At 32.4% G+C, this 18,206-nt stretch overlaps 1 protein-coding gene across 1 annotated transcript in view; it reads left to right on the plus strand.

Annotated features, from left to right (window-relative positions):
• LOC127738063 (uncharacterized) overlaps positions 1-18,206 on the plus strand; it is a 258,109-nt gene that overhangs the window by 115,886 nt on the left and 124,017 nt on the right. The window lies entirely within an intron of this gene.

Genomic DNA, 18,206 nt, shown 5'->3' on the forward strand with positions numbered 1-18,206 from the left:
GGAACTTGTACAAAAATTATATTACACGTTTATATTTACGGAGAGGAAAACACATGTATATACGCTTTTAATGAAATATGATAAAAAAAAAACACTCAGGCAACTAAAAAAAAAATGTGAACTATCACACATTGAGGAATGGAAACTCCATATTCTTAATCATTTTATCAGTTGAAATATATATATATATATATATATATATATATATATATATATGCAATTTTATTTGTGTAATTGAATTAATCTCTGTTCTGATTTATCCACACTCCCATATATTTGTATGTCATGTGCTGCTATTTATAGGCACTTATATATATATATATATGTATGTATATATTGTATCGTAAAGTTTCATTTTCATTTTCATCATGGAAGAGAGAAGAAGTATTGAAAGTTCTACATCGAAGTGGTGCATTTTCGGAAAAAAATGTACCGAAAGCGGAAATTGTGTATTTTTGTCAGGTAATTATCGTCTTTACAATCATCATCACTGCACTAGTGAATATAACTCGACAAAGTGGGAATATTGAACTTTGGATAAGCCTATTGAGTGGATGCACTGGATATGTATTACCTTACCCATCCATGGTGAAGACCTAGACATCTGTTATCAATGTATGACTCATGAGAAAAAAAATGACTCATCATATGCAGGCATGGGGTAATGCAAATTTGTAATTGTAATGCATGGTAATGCATTACATTTTTCCAAGTAATTGCATGTAATGTGTAATGCAGCAATTTGTGCATTACATGTAATTGTAATATAATGCATTACTTTAGCAAAAAGTTGTGTAATTTCATGCATTACATGGCATTACATGTCATTACATTTTTCACATACTACATCTTTAACATATTGTTGGAGTTTTAACTAAACCAAATTTAAGATTTCTTGATTAACTAAGAATATGTTAATCATTAGAATATATTCTTTATTTCATCTTATGTCATACATTTTCCTGCATAAAAAGATTGATATTTGAAAAGCATAACTATATTGTTGTCATAAGATCAAAGAATATCTTGTCTTGCTTAAATAAAAGATAATTAAACTTTGTTATAAACACTAATTAGTTTGTTTTACAATCAATATTTTCACCATTTAGACAATTTTTCATTAATTAATGTCTATGTTTATTTTATAATAAGGGAAGTAATTCACAGTAATTAAATATTTCGTTTAAAATTAAAAAACAACAACAAAAAGTATATTTATAAAAGTAAAGTCAATATTAAGTTAAAATAATTAAAATTGTAAAAGTCGAATTAAATAGACTTTTTACAAATATACTTATATTCAATTCATGGAACAGTTACTGCATATGCTAGAATCTTTTGTGACTTCTAGTTGTTTTTCAAAATGTTTAATTTTTCTAGTCACTTAATAAAATTTTCAAATGTAATGTGTAATTCAAGGCATTACTTTGCAAAAGTAATTGTAATATAATGCATTACTTTGATAAATGCATGTAATTGTAATATAATGCATGGTTTGGTCAAAGTAATTGTAATATAATGCATTACATTGCAATGTAATTCGCCCCATGCCTGAATTTCATATGACTCATCGTATGACTCATCATGTGACTCATCATATGACTCATGTTGGTTGTATATATTACTACCGTATAAATAGGAAGAAACTCATTTATCATGACACAGTCACAAGTAGATCTGTGTAAGGAAGTATACCGGTGTGAGTTTACCCATTTGAATACTAATTTATTAAAGAAGGAGGCTGATCTTATTATCAACGACAGTTGTAGGGTTGTGGTAAAAAAAAGAGGAAAACATACAAATATATTCCTGATTGTTGGTGGAAAGAAACTGAAAATCTGCAGTCACCTTTGGAATACGCTTTGCAATTTAAAAGAAAGCGTTTTATTTTTATATTCGTTCATTGACGATCACTAGAGGAAGATGTCACAGATACCACCTTTGAAAGGAAAACTGTTATCAACCACACTGATTTTTTCAATTGCGGAGGTAGTAGACGGAGTAATCGAGAAGATGAAGAAGAAAAACTGTTCAGGATGTCAGTGTGATCACCCTAGTCAGACAAAGCATGCTTGCTTAATGAATGAACAGGAAGAACACTTAGAAATACATTTCGATGAAGCGTATAAATCATTTCACCTCTTGGATGTGTTCCATCATTACAAAGAGAAGAGTGATACACTTAACATTTCAAAGCAAATGATCTGGCAGTACTTCTTTGTGAATGTAATCATCACAGATAGGTTTCGGAGTAAAGGATTCAAAAATAGTGTATATCAACTAATGCAGAGGAAACTGAAATTGGAGGGAAGATTTACTTCATAAACAATATGACATTGCAATAATTTTATATGTGTAAATATGTTCTGTTTTGATGTGAAAATAAAAATATATATGTAAGCCTCAAATCTATGTCCAGCCTCAAATCTATGTCCTTTCCGCAAATCTATGTCCTTTCACTGCCACACCAATTCAATCCTTTGCCAAGGCAGGTTTGGGTATTCAAAAAACAACTGTACCGCTTATGACGTCCACAATGAGAGAACGTCACGGAGAGGGGCACAGATGGAGTTATGCATGCATGTGCAGAACAACAAATTTCTCGGGTTTTTTTAACGTTTTGGTCCGAAGTGCAGCAGAAGAAATGGAAGTCCTACGTATTTGAGGGGTTCCGTAGTAATTTTAAGCGATACATTTTTGGAATTGTTTTAAATTTAACCTAATAAAAGTATATCAGTTAAAACTGAATATTGAAAATCGAACATTTAGGCCTACATTGATCGAGTATGTCTTATTGAAATCCAAACTATTTTAGAATGAATAAGTTTTATTTACATGTATATACTGAACATTTGTAGAAGTTGATTTTGAACATGCATGTGATATCATAAAAAACATTTTTTTTATAAGTATATTGGGGATTCCGGAAATGACATGAACAGTTTCTATTGTGTTGTAATTGGTTTTGAACTAGATTTCAGTGTGCGAATACTGTTAGACCTGTACTTTGTGTTTTTGTAGGTTGTTTTTTGTTCCGATCTGACGAGTTGAGCTCTTTTCAAGTAATACGGGAGTCGGATTTATAAAAGTTTTTCCAAACTTGTTTCCGAATCCCGTATTTGAATTTTATGTAAAATTGTATTACTAGATTGTTATAATTTTCCAATAATAGATACTGTTCAAACAATGTGTTTTTTTATAATTTGTTCTTATTGTGTGCCGTTACACCACTGTCCTATGTTGGGGGAGGGGCATCCACTAACATGTTTATATTCATTCTATATGTGTCTGTCACAATCAGTCAAGAGCCTGTAATTGAATGGTTGCATGGCGTTTGTTGATGTTTATAATATTTGTTTTCGTTTATTGTTTTTTACATAAATCAGGCCGCAAATTTCTCGTTTAAATTGTTTGCATTTGTCATTTCAGGGCCTTTTTAGCTTGCTTTGCTGTATGGGTTTTGCTCATAGTTGAATGCCATGCGGTGATTTATAGTTGCTTACTTCTACGCCATTTGGTTTCTGGTGGAGAGTTGTCTCATTAGCAATCATACCACATCTTCTAATTTTTATATCATGTGTACACTCAGAATGAACGATTATTTCATGCAAATCTACGATCTCTTAAAAGTTCGATAGAGTTTCAACAGTTGGTCATCGGATTCATAGTATGAACTTTTTGCAAGTTATATTGACCCGGCAGAAAGTAAAATAAATTATTTCGAATACACGATATGTACCACATTTAGTTAAACCATGGAAGAATAGTTCTATTGAACATAGATAATACATGCATGTATCACCATGATTAAACAGGACTTTCAGGATTTTTCTCCTCCCGTCAATAAATAACTCGCCAAATATTTAAAGAGCCATTAAAAAAATTCTTTGAATGAAAAATATGGGTATTAATGTGTTTGGAGGGTGTTCATTTTGAAAATATAAGATTTAAGGTAGATCGGATTTCTTCCACCAGCTCAGATTGGTAAAATACTAGAAAACAATCGATCTACATCTTTAATGAAATATGCATTTTAAGTGAGGAATGCAATTCATTTGTAAGACTTTTCATTTGATTGAAGATAATTATATGTTTTATTGTATTATTCCGATAGTTTTAAAAACAATTGCAAAACCTGCAGCTTGAAAAAAATCTCCGTGACTTCATTTTTATCATAGTTTTGAAAACAACATGAGTCTTCATTTAAAGCGTGAACAAATTCTAACTTTTTTTCTTTTAACTTAAAACCTCCTCTACTTTACTTGAATAATTATATGTGTTTTAAAAGACTGCATAGTTGTCCTGCTTGCTTCTTTTACATTTTTCCTGAGACGGCCATTATTTTACGATGCTGTCTACAGTTATGACGTCATATTTTAGTATTACGTCAAAGTCATATGACGGCAGCAAAGGCAAGTTTGACCCGGGGCCTGCAATAAACCGAAATCTTCCTGCATTAAATCCCGTGTCGAGCCTCAATGTATTGTCTCTTTCCATCTGTGACGTGACGTGCATTGTTACAGAACAGACGAAATTGGCAACCGTTGCCAAGCCTAAAAAAAGCCCGTTGGCATTTGAAAGGAGTGCATAAAGCCTAAATATAGGCTCTGCGGCATAGTAAGGGTTAATATTGCGTCATTGACGTTCCAAATCTATGTCCTTTATTGTCTCAAATCTATGTCTTTTATTATCTCAAATCTATGGCCATTTTTGTCTCAAATCTATGTCCTTTATCGAAATTTGGTGACGTAAGACATAACAAGACGTCATCAAGTATATGACGTCACTGCATAAAAGGAATGATGGCGGAGCAGGACACTATTCCAAATGAGGGATATATTATATCTAGTAAGCGGAAAAAGGGTATTTCAAAGGATCCAAATCCAGAAGCGTTTTGGGCGGATATGCCTCACATAAACAGATTGCTAAAGCCAAAGAAGAACATCAAAACTGGGGAGCAAAGCAAATTGTTGACGAATTTCGGACAGAATGGTAAAAAAGTTTTTGTCGCTTTACTTTTATGACCAAGAATCTAAATGTATATACAAGAAATCTCAAGACTTAAATAGCAATCATAGGAAATGTTTGGACAAAGAGCAACTGATTGATATGATAAGCAAAAACCAAATGAAGGACCACAGAAAATATGAAGCAATTTATGACTGTTTAAGAAGTACAATATTTCCTGTCGTAAGAGAAAACATCAAGATACTATTTAAATTGAACGTCAACTGTCAGTGCTGTAATAATGCGTAGAAATTCCTAAAACAACAGTTTTAAGGCGCCCAATTCCTGCAACTTACGCTAACAGTCGTTGGCAAATAGACTTAAAGAAAATGCCACCAGTCAAAGGTTACAACTACATTTGTAACATTTGGTGGTCCGTTAAAAGGGAAATTCGCAAAAGATGTAGCTGAACTTACTTTAAAATATGTATATCTTTATGGTTCGCCAAGAATATTACAAAGTGACAACGGCAAAGAATTCACAAATGCAAACTTGGCTGAAGTTGTGTCAATTTTCAAGACCCGGCAGTTACATGGACGTCCCTATCACCCACAGAACCAAGGACGCGTAGAACGCTTCAATAGAACACTAACAGAATATTTTAGAAAAGAGATGTCATTGGAAAAAGACTGGCCTTCAAAGTTGTCAGAATTTTATTACAACTACAACAACAGGGTACACAAAAGTACAAAGCCTTCCACACCATATCAGCTTTACTTTAAAAGACCTAACTTTGCACCACCTATTGATGAACAGGTAACTATAAAAATGAATAGAATTTAAACAAAAGAAATATAAATATTAATAAAAAGTCACAAATTACTTTTTTCGAATTAATGATATCCATCTTGTCTTATTAATTTTTACAATACTACACATTATATAATACACTTACCTTAATGTTTTATTAATTAGACGCGAATTTAAAAGCTGATAACCCCCCCCCCCCCCCCAAAAAAAAAACAACAAAAAACAAAAAACAACACAAACACAGACACACACACATACTTACACATGAATAATTTGAAATCTTGTGAAACTAAATGAAAGTTACACATTACATGTATTGTAATTCATTTAAAATGATAACTTAATTATTCTGTAATGCAATGTTCAAAATAATATAAAATGTCAAAGTGATACATGTATGTATATACGACGGATATAAATCTATTGTAGTATCGTTGAAAATATATACGTGCCATAAAACCGTTTTCATTTTTATAGCTTCCGTTTGTGCTCCTAACTGAAGATGAAAGAAAATTTCTAGCACAGGCACACTTAGATGTAGAGGTTGAAGAAGAAGAGATTGATGAAATAGTACCTAAAAGTGACTTAAATGAAAATGATAATGGAAATTTTGAGATATTAAGGAACATAAATGACAGAGATGTAACGTTTGAAGGTAATAATACAAGTCTTTATTTACTAAAATAGCAATCTGAAAGTTTTTATTATTATAAGGCACCGATATCAGTTAAACAAAGTTATTTTTGATACATGTTTATGAAAAACAAATATTAAAATGCATATTTCGAATTTACTGTGTTATCATGTTATTATTCTATATATGCGATAAATTTGCCACTGGACGTTACACAACCATCGATAGTACTGTTTAATTTGTTTAATCTAAATTTTTTTAAAGAAGCCATGGATATTGTGTCGGAACCTTACAAAGAAACTCAAGACGTTCAGGAGACAAACAAAGGAAGGCAGTTGGAAAATGATCATATAGTTACCGAAACCGGGGATACAAACTTCACTACGGAAACAGATGATATTGCAAATTTAGAAGTCGTAAGTAATGTTTTAGTATGATAAAATATTTTTGCTACATTAAACATGTGAAAAAAAAATGTGATACGCTAGTTAAAAAAAAATAAAGCTTTAGGTAAAGCCGTCATACACCTTTTCACCTTTGAATAAATGAAAGCGAATCGAAAAGAAAAATATTCATGTAAATTTAAAGATGTTTTTTTTTTATTTAATTATTTTTCCACATATTTTACTTTATGTACTTTAAGATGCAAAAGAATCTCGATCCCATGGAAGGTGCAAGTCCGTATTACAAGGAACTATACAAAAGGCGTTTTGGAAATGATAGCAACAATAAAGAAAATGCAATTTCCGTAAGTCATAAATAAACAAAGATCATATGTTGATTGCAAAATTAATTTATCTTTTTTCTTATCCTAATACTTTTTATATGTCAATTTATTATTAATATAGTTCGACCAGGTTAAGTTAAAATTAAACGCCGATAAACAAAAATATTGCCTTCTAATACTGAAATGTATTTAGCGCAGTGTTTCCCAAGGCTTTAAGAAATCAACTGGACATTTGGTCCAGTAAAACATTCTTCTTAACTGGACTAGACTCATTGTTACAGGACATTTACACATATGTTTTGGACAAAATTAAAAATTTTACTGGTCATTTGGTCCAGTAATTCATATCACTTAACTGGACCAACCTAATTTTTTCTGGTCATTGCCCAATGTCCAGCAACCTTGGGAATGACTGTTAGCGTTAATTTTTTTTTACCAAACATAAAACCCTAACACAGAATAATCTGCGTATCTAAATTTACTGTGTTTTTATGAAAAATAATTAAGAAGATGTGGTATGAGTGCCAATGAGACAACTCTCCATCCAAGAAACAATGAATAAAAAGTTAACAATTACAGGTCAAAGTACGGCCTTCAACACGGAGCATTGACTCACACCGAACAAGCATTGTACAAGTGGTTCATATGACAAAAGCAAGTTAACATTTTATTTATTAATACATGTATAGGGTTTAAAAATGCTTTATGATTTGTTTTTTAGACTGGACGAAAATCTGTTATAAATACTTGACTGATGGAGTATTTTCAAAAACATCAACTAGAGATTTATCCTCTTGAAATGTTTTCTGACAATTATCAGGACATCTTTAATCCGACTATTGGGGAATATTTACAATTCAAGACAAATCCAGCCATGAACAAAGGGACTGCAGTGTTTACATCTGGTTTCTTGAAAGAAGGAATATGCCAAAACATAAAAAATGATTCTTCTCGGGGAAAGATTTTCGTTATTAAAGACATAATTACAAATTTTACATTTGAACTAAACAGATATCAGCTAAGACCAAAAAGTTAATATATGTCCCATTGTGATTCACAAATTCTTCAATTAAAAATATAAAACACATTTTATTTTTAGCGATTTAGAATGATTTTTTGTTATTCAAGGTAAAACATAGATAAAGTGGTATGAATGTCAATGAAACAGCTATATGGACGAGAGACAAAGTGAAGTATGTTGATGTTGCAAAAAAATATTCAGTCTTTCCTGTTTTTTCAGTAAAAAAAATATGTGTAGTTTCATTCTTGAAGTCACACAATAATTACACACGAATGTAAAATTTTTAAGCACACACATGGAGAATTATGGGAAATGACTTAATAAAACAAAAATCCTATAAGGCCGTACTTATTAGACGCCGGGGTATAAATTTGCGCATGGCGAAACAAACTGGAAAAAGATTTAAGAAAAGGACACAGATTTGGGGCCGTATCTTTTTTAATGGACATAGATTTGCCAATGACGTCACGATTGAAAATAGTACACAGATTTGAGGCCGTATCTTTTTTTACGGACATAGATTAGCAATTGACGTCACGATGGGGCAAAGATTTGAGAAACGGACATAGATTTGAGGCCGTACACAGATCTGAGGTTTACATATATTATGCATTTATATGTGTTTGTTGTTTTTATGGAATATTGGAGGTTGTTTTGTTTCTACTGGTTCATTTATTAGTCTTTGTGTCTTCATCATTCAAACTGAAAAAAAAAACAATCACCGAAAGAAAAAAAATAAATGAGTCTTTATTTATAGAAAAAAATTACGATACGAGTCATTTAGTGATGAGTAATTTCATGAGTCATAATTATATAATCACCTCCATATGTGATTTTCAGTATGAGTAATGTAAATATTTACATTATCGACATGTGTATTGCATATGTGATTACATAATCAACCAGTGTTATGCATATGTGTTTAGCATTATATGAAATGTAAGTATTTACAATATCGACATGTGTTGTGCATATGTGTCCTGTGTAAATATTTACATGAAAAATTATCAGTTGACATATTGTTTTCATTTTTTTTGTATTGCCATATTATATGAAAACATGAAATCTTCACAATGTGACAATTCATACCAATCATGGATATACCCACACAGAACATATGTAGTCTCCTAAGAAATAGGGAAGTTAGTGGACGAAGCAAATCGGGGAAAGTGAAAAAAACTTATTTAGTTAGACAAAATGTCGACAAGGAAGAATATGAAAGCACAACACACTGCCCGGTAGAAACATGGAGGTGTGATGATGTTTTCATCTGTATTCTATTCAACTTTTACGATCACGAACATTTTTTGGAAGATTTAGTTTTCAGTGGGTACAGCATAGAAGCAGTTTTACCAGACTATTTGCACTGCAATCCAATAACTCACGTGTAAAGTACGCAAATTGATAGTAACGAAAAAGTAAATAAAAAAAAATAATATATAAAATAAAGATGGAATTTGTACAAAAATTATATTACACGTTTATATTTACGGAGAGGAAAACACATGTATATACGCTTTTAATGAAATATGATAAAAAAAAACACTCCGGCAACTAAAAAAAAATGCGAACTATCACACATTGAGGAATGGAAACTCCATATTCTTAATCATTTTATCAGTTGAAATATATATATATATATATAGAAGTCTATAAAAAGGACCAACCAGCAAATTTACTATGTACCGGATCGTCTAGAATAGACGATACTGTGCAGATAAGGAAAAAAATTGCATCTTTTACCTAAAATTCATAAAGCCAATAACCCAGGAAGACCTATAGTTTCAGCGAACGGTCATCCGACGGAAAAAATATCGGAATTCGTTGACTTCCATCTTCGTCAACATGTTGAAGACTTACCATCTCACATCAAAGATACTACCGATTATCTTAGAAAATTGCAGGACTTAAATCCACTCCCCTCCGACACGACACTTGTCTCTATGGACGTCACCTCCCTCTACACGAATATTCCACATGCAGATGGCATTGATGCATGTAAAGAAGTTTGGAATTCCCGACCAGTGAAATATCCACCTACTGAATGCCTGGTCAAATTGCTCACGCTGGTACTCAAAAACAACAACTTCACTTTTGATGGAGACCATTATCTGCAAGTTAATGGAACTGCTATGGGCACCAAAATGGCTCCATCATATGCCAACATATTTATGGGCAAATTAGAAAAACAACTCCTTGAATCTTCCATCGAAAAACCGCTTTCCTGGTTTAGATTTATAGATGATGTGGATATGAAATGTAATAAAAGTGACGAGGATTTAGATACATTCATCACTCATGCCAACAACATACATCCAAGTATCAAATTTACTCATGAGAAATCTAAATCCAAAATCACATTCCTGGATACCTCCAGCTCGCTCACAGATGGCATCATATCCACTGATCTATATTCTAAGCCTACTGACACTCACCAATATATGTCCCCTGAAAGTTGCCATCCTGCTCATTGTACTAAGAGCATCCCGTACAGTCAGGCACTCAGAGTCAAGCGAGTATGTTCCAACTCAGAAACAACTAAAAAACAACTACGTCAATTCGAAACCCGCTTGAAGAGAAGGGGCTACAAACACAGAACTATCCAAAAAGGCTTTCAGAAAGCGGAAACTATTCCAAGGAGTAAACTGTTAGAATACAAATATAAAAAGAAAAATAAAAGGACTCCATGTGTTCTTACTTACCACCCATCTCTCAAAAACAGATTCGGTGTCATTCGTGAGCATTGGAAAACAGTTGAAAAGAATTCCAAACTATCCAAGATTTTTCCCGAGCCTCCCATGATAGCTTTTAGGCAACCCAATAGTCTGCGTAACCTGCTGGTGCGGGCTGAAGTGTCTGACAATAGAAGTACTTCTGGAGAATGTCGTTCGTGTGATGAAAAACGCTGCAAATACTGCCTACAGATGCATCTCTCATCAACTTTTCACAGTAAGGCAACCGAAAATAACTATAAGATATTTTGCAATGATAACTGCAAAAGTATGAATATTATTTACATTCTAGAATGTTCGGTTTGTGGCCTCCAATATGTTGGTGAGTCAAAGCAGCCTTTCCACAAACGCCTCAATGGCCATAGGAGTGATATCTCTAAGAAACCACTTCTCCCAGTTTCTCAGCATTTCAGACAGTCTGGTCACACACTTGATGAATTTAACCGCATGAAGATCCTAGTGATTGAACAGAACATTCACTGGAGTGATGCCCAGCGACAGGTTCGGGAAAGCTTTTGAATCATCGAAACGGCATCAATAAAAAATACTAAGTTTTATTTTTCACTCATTTTGGGATGTAAATATACACAGTCACGTATATTTGAGTATTGAGTTTTGTTTTATATTATGATGTTCAGGATTTTGGATTAAATCAATAGACCAAAACTTACCTGTATTATTGAGCTATTTTTGTACATATAATCAGTATTGTTAAAATCATTGACACTGAAGGTTGCAATTCTGTAAATATAGACAATGCAATTTCCCATAGGAACTCCCTTTGCGGCTAAAACTGTGACACTTTTACTATGAAGTTTCGTGAAAAATAATATCCCAGAACGGAAAGTTTATATGCACTACTATTTTATTCAAAGGTCAAAATATAGGGCTGTGCGGCATATTTTCAACATTTATATGCCCTGAACTTCTAAGAGTTTAAACTTATACTAAAATTCTATACTACCCTTACCTTCATATTTGGAACTCCTAAGAATTAAAATTTAGGCGCTACCATGTTTTTCTATACTGGTTACATTCCCAAGTGATGTCTCTATGAGATGAAACACAGAGATCATAAATGGGAACCAGTACATTAACAAATTAACATATCTATGAATATTATATATCTCCCCAAAAGAGGCGTGGTTTGAGAAACAGCTGTATTTACAAAGTGCAACCTATACAAACATTTATTCAAATAGAAAACCTTCTAAAAACACTTTTTCTCACAACAATACTTATTTATCAGAATTATAGCCTTAAGGAACTCACTGCATATACTCTTAAGTTTCCTTTTACAGTACATTTTATACCCCTACCCCTATTTCAGTTTTTTAAAGAATTTGAAAACAAGACTTTAATCATTGCTAGCTTACCCTATGTGCATGTTTTCTGACATGAAATGTCTAAAACATGTTTGAAACTATTCTGATAACAAATTGAAAGCATTTTAGAATACTATAAATGTATTGTTTAGTAGTCACGGTCGCGAAACACGTGACTTCGTCGTGATCAGTTTCACGGAAAAATGGCGCCCGTCAAATTATTATAGTTCGCCTGGATGTAAACTTTAAACGTAAGTATTTACATATCATCGTGTTCACACATAGGACCCCCCTCATCATATGCGTATTTTTCGTGCGAATATTTTGATGCATATAAAGTTATATTTCACTGTTGGTTTCATAGAGAACATTCACAAACTATTTCAGACCTGCTGAAGATTGTTTGGGATTGTGTACACGATATGACCGTAAAATTACTGTAAATCCATTTGTGTGTCTTATTTTCACCAATCATGTACAGAAACTCACCCAAATTTACTAATTCATTCATATAAACTAGCATCGATGTATATTTTTGACATTATTGCGAACTGAACGCAATAATATTTTTTTTGTCAATAAATGATCAGTGTACACGGTAAGAGTTTAAGTGATCAGTTCCACGGTTTAATTCTGAATCAGTATGACAAGATCACATTTAATGTCTGTGGTTGTAATATTGATGGAATGCAGAGTGCACGTTTTGGCTTTTGTTTTGTATTCCCTTTTAAGGCGAAGGAGAATATATTACTGTTTGGTTGAAATGAATAGTGAGCGCTTTGTGTGCCCTTGTACTTTCTCACGTTTTGGAGAAGGATAATGTCCCTCTGGTATCTTTCGCCCCTCTCTCGTATTTTGACAGTGTATGGCGATTTTGATAATATCCTCATTAAATTCCTGTCTGTAATGTTGCAACATTGAGATTGTCTATTTGGTTAACTCTTTGGCTGTCTGACAGTTTTTTCTCGATGTTTTTGGAGTTGCTGTGAAAGCTTTGTTTTTTCCGCATAATGGGACCTATAAGCAGAGAAAACTAGATATTGGCAATACCCCAATCCCATTTTCTGCTCTGCCATATGCACGAGTATAGTTCCACATATTTTAGATTAGACAGACAGTGATGTTGGCATACAACTTCAAATTGTTACGCTGCCTGTAAGACACAAATGACCATAAGAAATTATAAATTTAATACTTTGTATGATGATGTAACTGAAGGAGGACAAACTATTATTTGTTTATGCAGCTACATGTACTACAGCAAATAACCAATAGTCCAACTGCCTGTCTTTTCCAGAAAATTTGTTAAAAAAAATAAAATCCTGTCGCTATGCACACCTCCTTTCTGTGTTTGAACATCTTACAAAATATTAAAGCTGACTGTATCTTCAAAACCGAAGGAGAAGATAGTTAGACAAACAATGTATCCTAATCCGGACAGACGGACAGACAATAATCCTAGATAACACACACAACAAATGAAGTTCTTTTGAAGTTATGCATTTTAAAGATCCAGTTGTAAAGTCTGTCGTCAAGTACTTTAAGTAAAAAATTGTTATTCGAACACACCTACTCTGCTGTTATGACTCATCAGTACGGTAATTGACCAGAATATTTCTTTTTTAAGTACTTTGAAGTTTTAATGTTATTAAATCAACCTGCAGCGTAATCATATAAAATAATAGAATCTGAAGCGAGATGATGTAGCAAATATTTTTGTTTTATACGTTTCAAGACAGAATTCTCAACTCAAACACGCCCGAACATTAAAAGGTGCACTTGACTTTTTCTTTTTGATGCAATTATTGCCAATTTTTAGGCACTTTGAATTGAACCGGCTACACTAGATTGCTTAATGAAAATTTGCCTATAATTTAAAAGTTTCCACATATCTCGAAGCTCCATAAAGTAAAAGTTATATGTTCCTTTATTAAACTTTTAAGCCTATAGAAACAGATGTAAACAATTTAAATATACCAATTTTGCTTTTTTACCTTCTCTGCTCTGGCAAAGAGTTTAATTTCTTGTTTAATTTCAACTGGATTTCCGCCACTTTCCCAGATGAACCTTAATGTGATCTTATCATACTGATCCAGAATTAAACCGTGGAACTGATCACTTAAACTCTTACCGTGTACACTGATCATTTATTGACAAAAAAAATATTATTGCGTTCAGTTCGCAATAATGTCAAAAATATACATCGATGCTAGTTTGTATGAATGAATTAGTAAATTTGGGTAAGTTTCTGTACACGATTGGTGAAAATAAGACACACAAATGGATTTACAGTAATTTTACGGTCATATCGTGTACACAATACCAAACAATCTTCAGCAGGTCTGAAATAGTTTGTGAATGTTCTCTATGAAACCAACAGTGAAATGTAACTTTATATGCATCAAAATATTCGCACGAAAAATACGCATATGATGAGGGGGGTCCTGTGTGTGAACACGATGATATGTAAATACTTACGTTTAAAGTTTACATCCAGGCGAACTATAATAATTTGACGGGCGCCATTTTTCCGTGAAACTGATCACGACGAAGTCACGTGTTTCGCGACCGTGGTAGTTAATTATTCCAACATTCAAGATTATACAAAGTATCCAATCCTGCCTGTGTCTCCGGTCAACATCTTACTGTATGCCTATTTGTCAATGAAAGTTCACAATTTATGTCTCAAATGGTCAGTTAAGAATTCTTGTCACAACAGTATCATCTCTAACCATATAACTAACATAAGTTAGTTAATGTATGAACTAGAAGTGTCTAAACAAAGCCATATTTGCAAAATTGTATTTAAGAAGATATCAGTCTGGTGCATAAATTCACTAAAAGTTTGATAGAAGTGACTGCTTACATATTATTTTTGCATAACTTTCCAGCACAGTTATTGTTTTGTTTGCAAAAGACCTTGAAAATAATAAAATCATAGCATTTACAAGTTAAATTATCTGTTTTATGACCCAGGGTAGGCATTTCTTTCTGTTTTTTGCCCCCTGGGGCCTCACATTTCCTTAATATTTTCCCAGTTTCTAGCAATGTGGAGTATTTAGTATATATTTAGGATAGAACACACTATTGTAAGTTTTATTGAGGTCTTTTTGTAATTCTAGCTTGTACTTTTTAATGCCCCGGTCACAAAAAAACACATTTAGGTGTTACGGCTTACTTTTGGGTTATCGACAGAACAAAAATAACCTAACAAAATTATTTAGGAAGGATCAACGAGTTGCAATGACTGCAAAGAGTAAATATAAGCACTTCTAAACAATTTAAATCACAAAAAGGCATATATTATGAATTTATTTTGAATTCAGGGCTTTAAGTAAACCATGCATACTGTAAACTGTGAATTTATGCTGAGTCATCATAGTTAAGGCTCAGGATTTTCTCAATCTTCATGAAATATTTATAAAACTTCATATTCGAGTTAAATTCTTTAAAATCTCTGAGATAAACCAGATTTTGTGAAATTCTGTATGTTCTATTTTTTAACCCTATATACAAACATTTATTCAAATAGAAAACCTTCTAAAAACACTTTTTCTCACAACAATACTTATTTATCAGAATTATAGCCTTAAGGAAATCACTGCATATACTCTTAAGTTTCCTTTTACAGTACATTTTATACCCCTAACCCTATTTCAGTTTTTTAAAGAATTTGAAAACAAGACTTTAATCATTGCCAGCTTACCCTATGTGCATGTTTTCTGACATGAAATGTCTAAAACATGTTTGAAACTATTCTGATAACAAATTGAAAGCATTTTAGAATACTATAAATGTATTGTTTAGTAGTTAATTATTCCAACATTCAAGATTATACAAAGTATCCAATCCTGCCTGTGTCTCCGGTCAACATCTTACTGTATGCCTATTTGTCAATGAAAGTTCACAATTTATGTCTCAAATGGTCAGTTAAGAATTCTTGTCACAACAGTATCATCTCTAACCATATAACTAACATAAGTTAGTTAATGTATGAACTAGAAGTGTCTAAACAAAGCCATATTTGCAAAATTGTATTTAAGAAGATATCAGTCTGGTGCATAAATTCACTAAAAGTTTGATAGAAGTGACTGCTTACATATTATTTTTGCATAACTTTCCAGCACAGTTATTGTTTTGTTTGCAAAAGACCTTGAAAATAATAAAATCATAGCATTTACAAGTTAAATTATCTGTTTTATGACCCAGGGTAGGCATTTCTTTCTGTTTTTTGCCCCCTGGGGCCTCACATTTCCTTAATATTTTCCCAGTTTCTAGCAATGTGGAGTATTTAGTATATATTTAGGATAGAACACACTATTGTAAGTTTTATTGAGGTCTTTTTGTAATTCTAGCTTGTACTTTTTAATGCCACGGTCACAAAAAAACACATTTAGGTGTTACGGCTTACTTTTGGGTTATCGACAGAACAAAAATAACCTAACAAAATTATTTAGGAAGGATCAACGAGTTGCAATGACTGCAAAGAGTAAATATAAGCACTTCTAAACAATTTAAATCACAAAAAGGCATATATTATGAATTTATTTTGAATTCAGGGCTTTAAGTAAACCATGCATACTGTAAACTGTGAATTTATGCTGAGTCATCATAGTTAAGGCTCAGGATTTTCTCAATCTTCATGAAATATTTATAAAACTTCATATTCGAGTTAAATTCTTTAAAATCTCTGAGATAAACCAGATTTTGTGAAATTCTGTATGTTCTATTTTTTAACCCTATATAGGTTGCAATTCTGTAAATATAGACAATGCAATTTCCCATAGGAACTCCCTTTGCGGCTAAAACTGTGACACTTTTACTATGAAGTTTCGTGAAAAATAATATCCCAGAACGGAAAGTTTATATGCAATACTATTTTATTCAAAGGTCAAAATATAGGGCTGTGCGGCATATTTTCAACATTAATATGCCCTGAACTTCTAAGAGTTTAAACTTATACTAAAATTCTATACTACCCTTACCTTCATATTTGGAACTCCTAAGAATTAAAATTTAGGTGCTACCATGTTTTTCTATACTGGTTACATTCCCAAGTGATGTCTCTATGAGATGAAACACAGAGATCATAAATGGGAACCAGTACATTAACAAATTAACATATCTATGAATATTATATATCTCCCCAAAAGAGGCGTGGTTTGAGAAACAGCTGTATTTACAAAGTGCAACCTATAGAAGGCTATTTGTTAAGCCGAAATATTTGTCAACACGATTTATTAACAACATCTTCGTATAATACCATCTTATATTAGTATCGTTGTGCAAATCTCTAGACTTATATATATATATATTTATATAAATACAGCACAAACAACATTTTCCAAAAGACCAAAAAAGTGAAAAGTATATTTTAACAAAACGCATTTGACTAACAGGTCGAACAACTGATGTTCTTAAACCCTGCTGACTGCCATTGGCGATTGCCAAATAAATTGATCACCAGATGTAACATGGATGTTAATTAAAAATTAAATACCAAACAGAAAACAATAAACTTGCGGAATAGATGGTATATCGCAAACATAAGGTGCAAACATTTGTACACCATATCCGGATTTCGACAATTAATGTCTCTTCAGTGATGTTAGGGATCGAAACGGTATTTGGAAGGCCATATAATTTACCTCAATTTAGGATAGACTCTTGAATTTTAAAGAGTCGAAATAGGATGAACGGATCATATAAACCCGACGGAAAATATAATACAAGCCCAAACGAAAAAATATAAACAAGTCTAAATTGAAAACAACGTCCAAACCTATGACTGCGTTGGATAAAAACCGCAATTTTTATACGTGTGCATGTAAAACAAATGTCTTGGTAGAGGGGTCTAAATACAACACAAACAACATTTTCCAAAAGACCAAAAAGTTAAAAGTATATTTTAACAAAACGCATTTGACTAACAGGTCGAACAACTGATGTTTGCGATATACCATCTATTCCGCAAGTTTATTGTTTTCTGTTTGGTATTTAATTTTTAATT

This window comes from Mytilus californianus, unplaced genomic scaffold, assembly GCF_021869535.1.
Source record: "Mytilus californianus isolate M0D057914Y unplaced genomic scaffold, xbMytCali1.0.p SCAF_4, whole genome shotgun sequence".
In the NCBI taxonomy this organism is placed as follows: domain Eukaryota; kingdom Metazoa; phylum Mollusca; class Bivalvia; order Mytilida; family Mytilidae; genus Mytilus; species Mytilus californianus.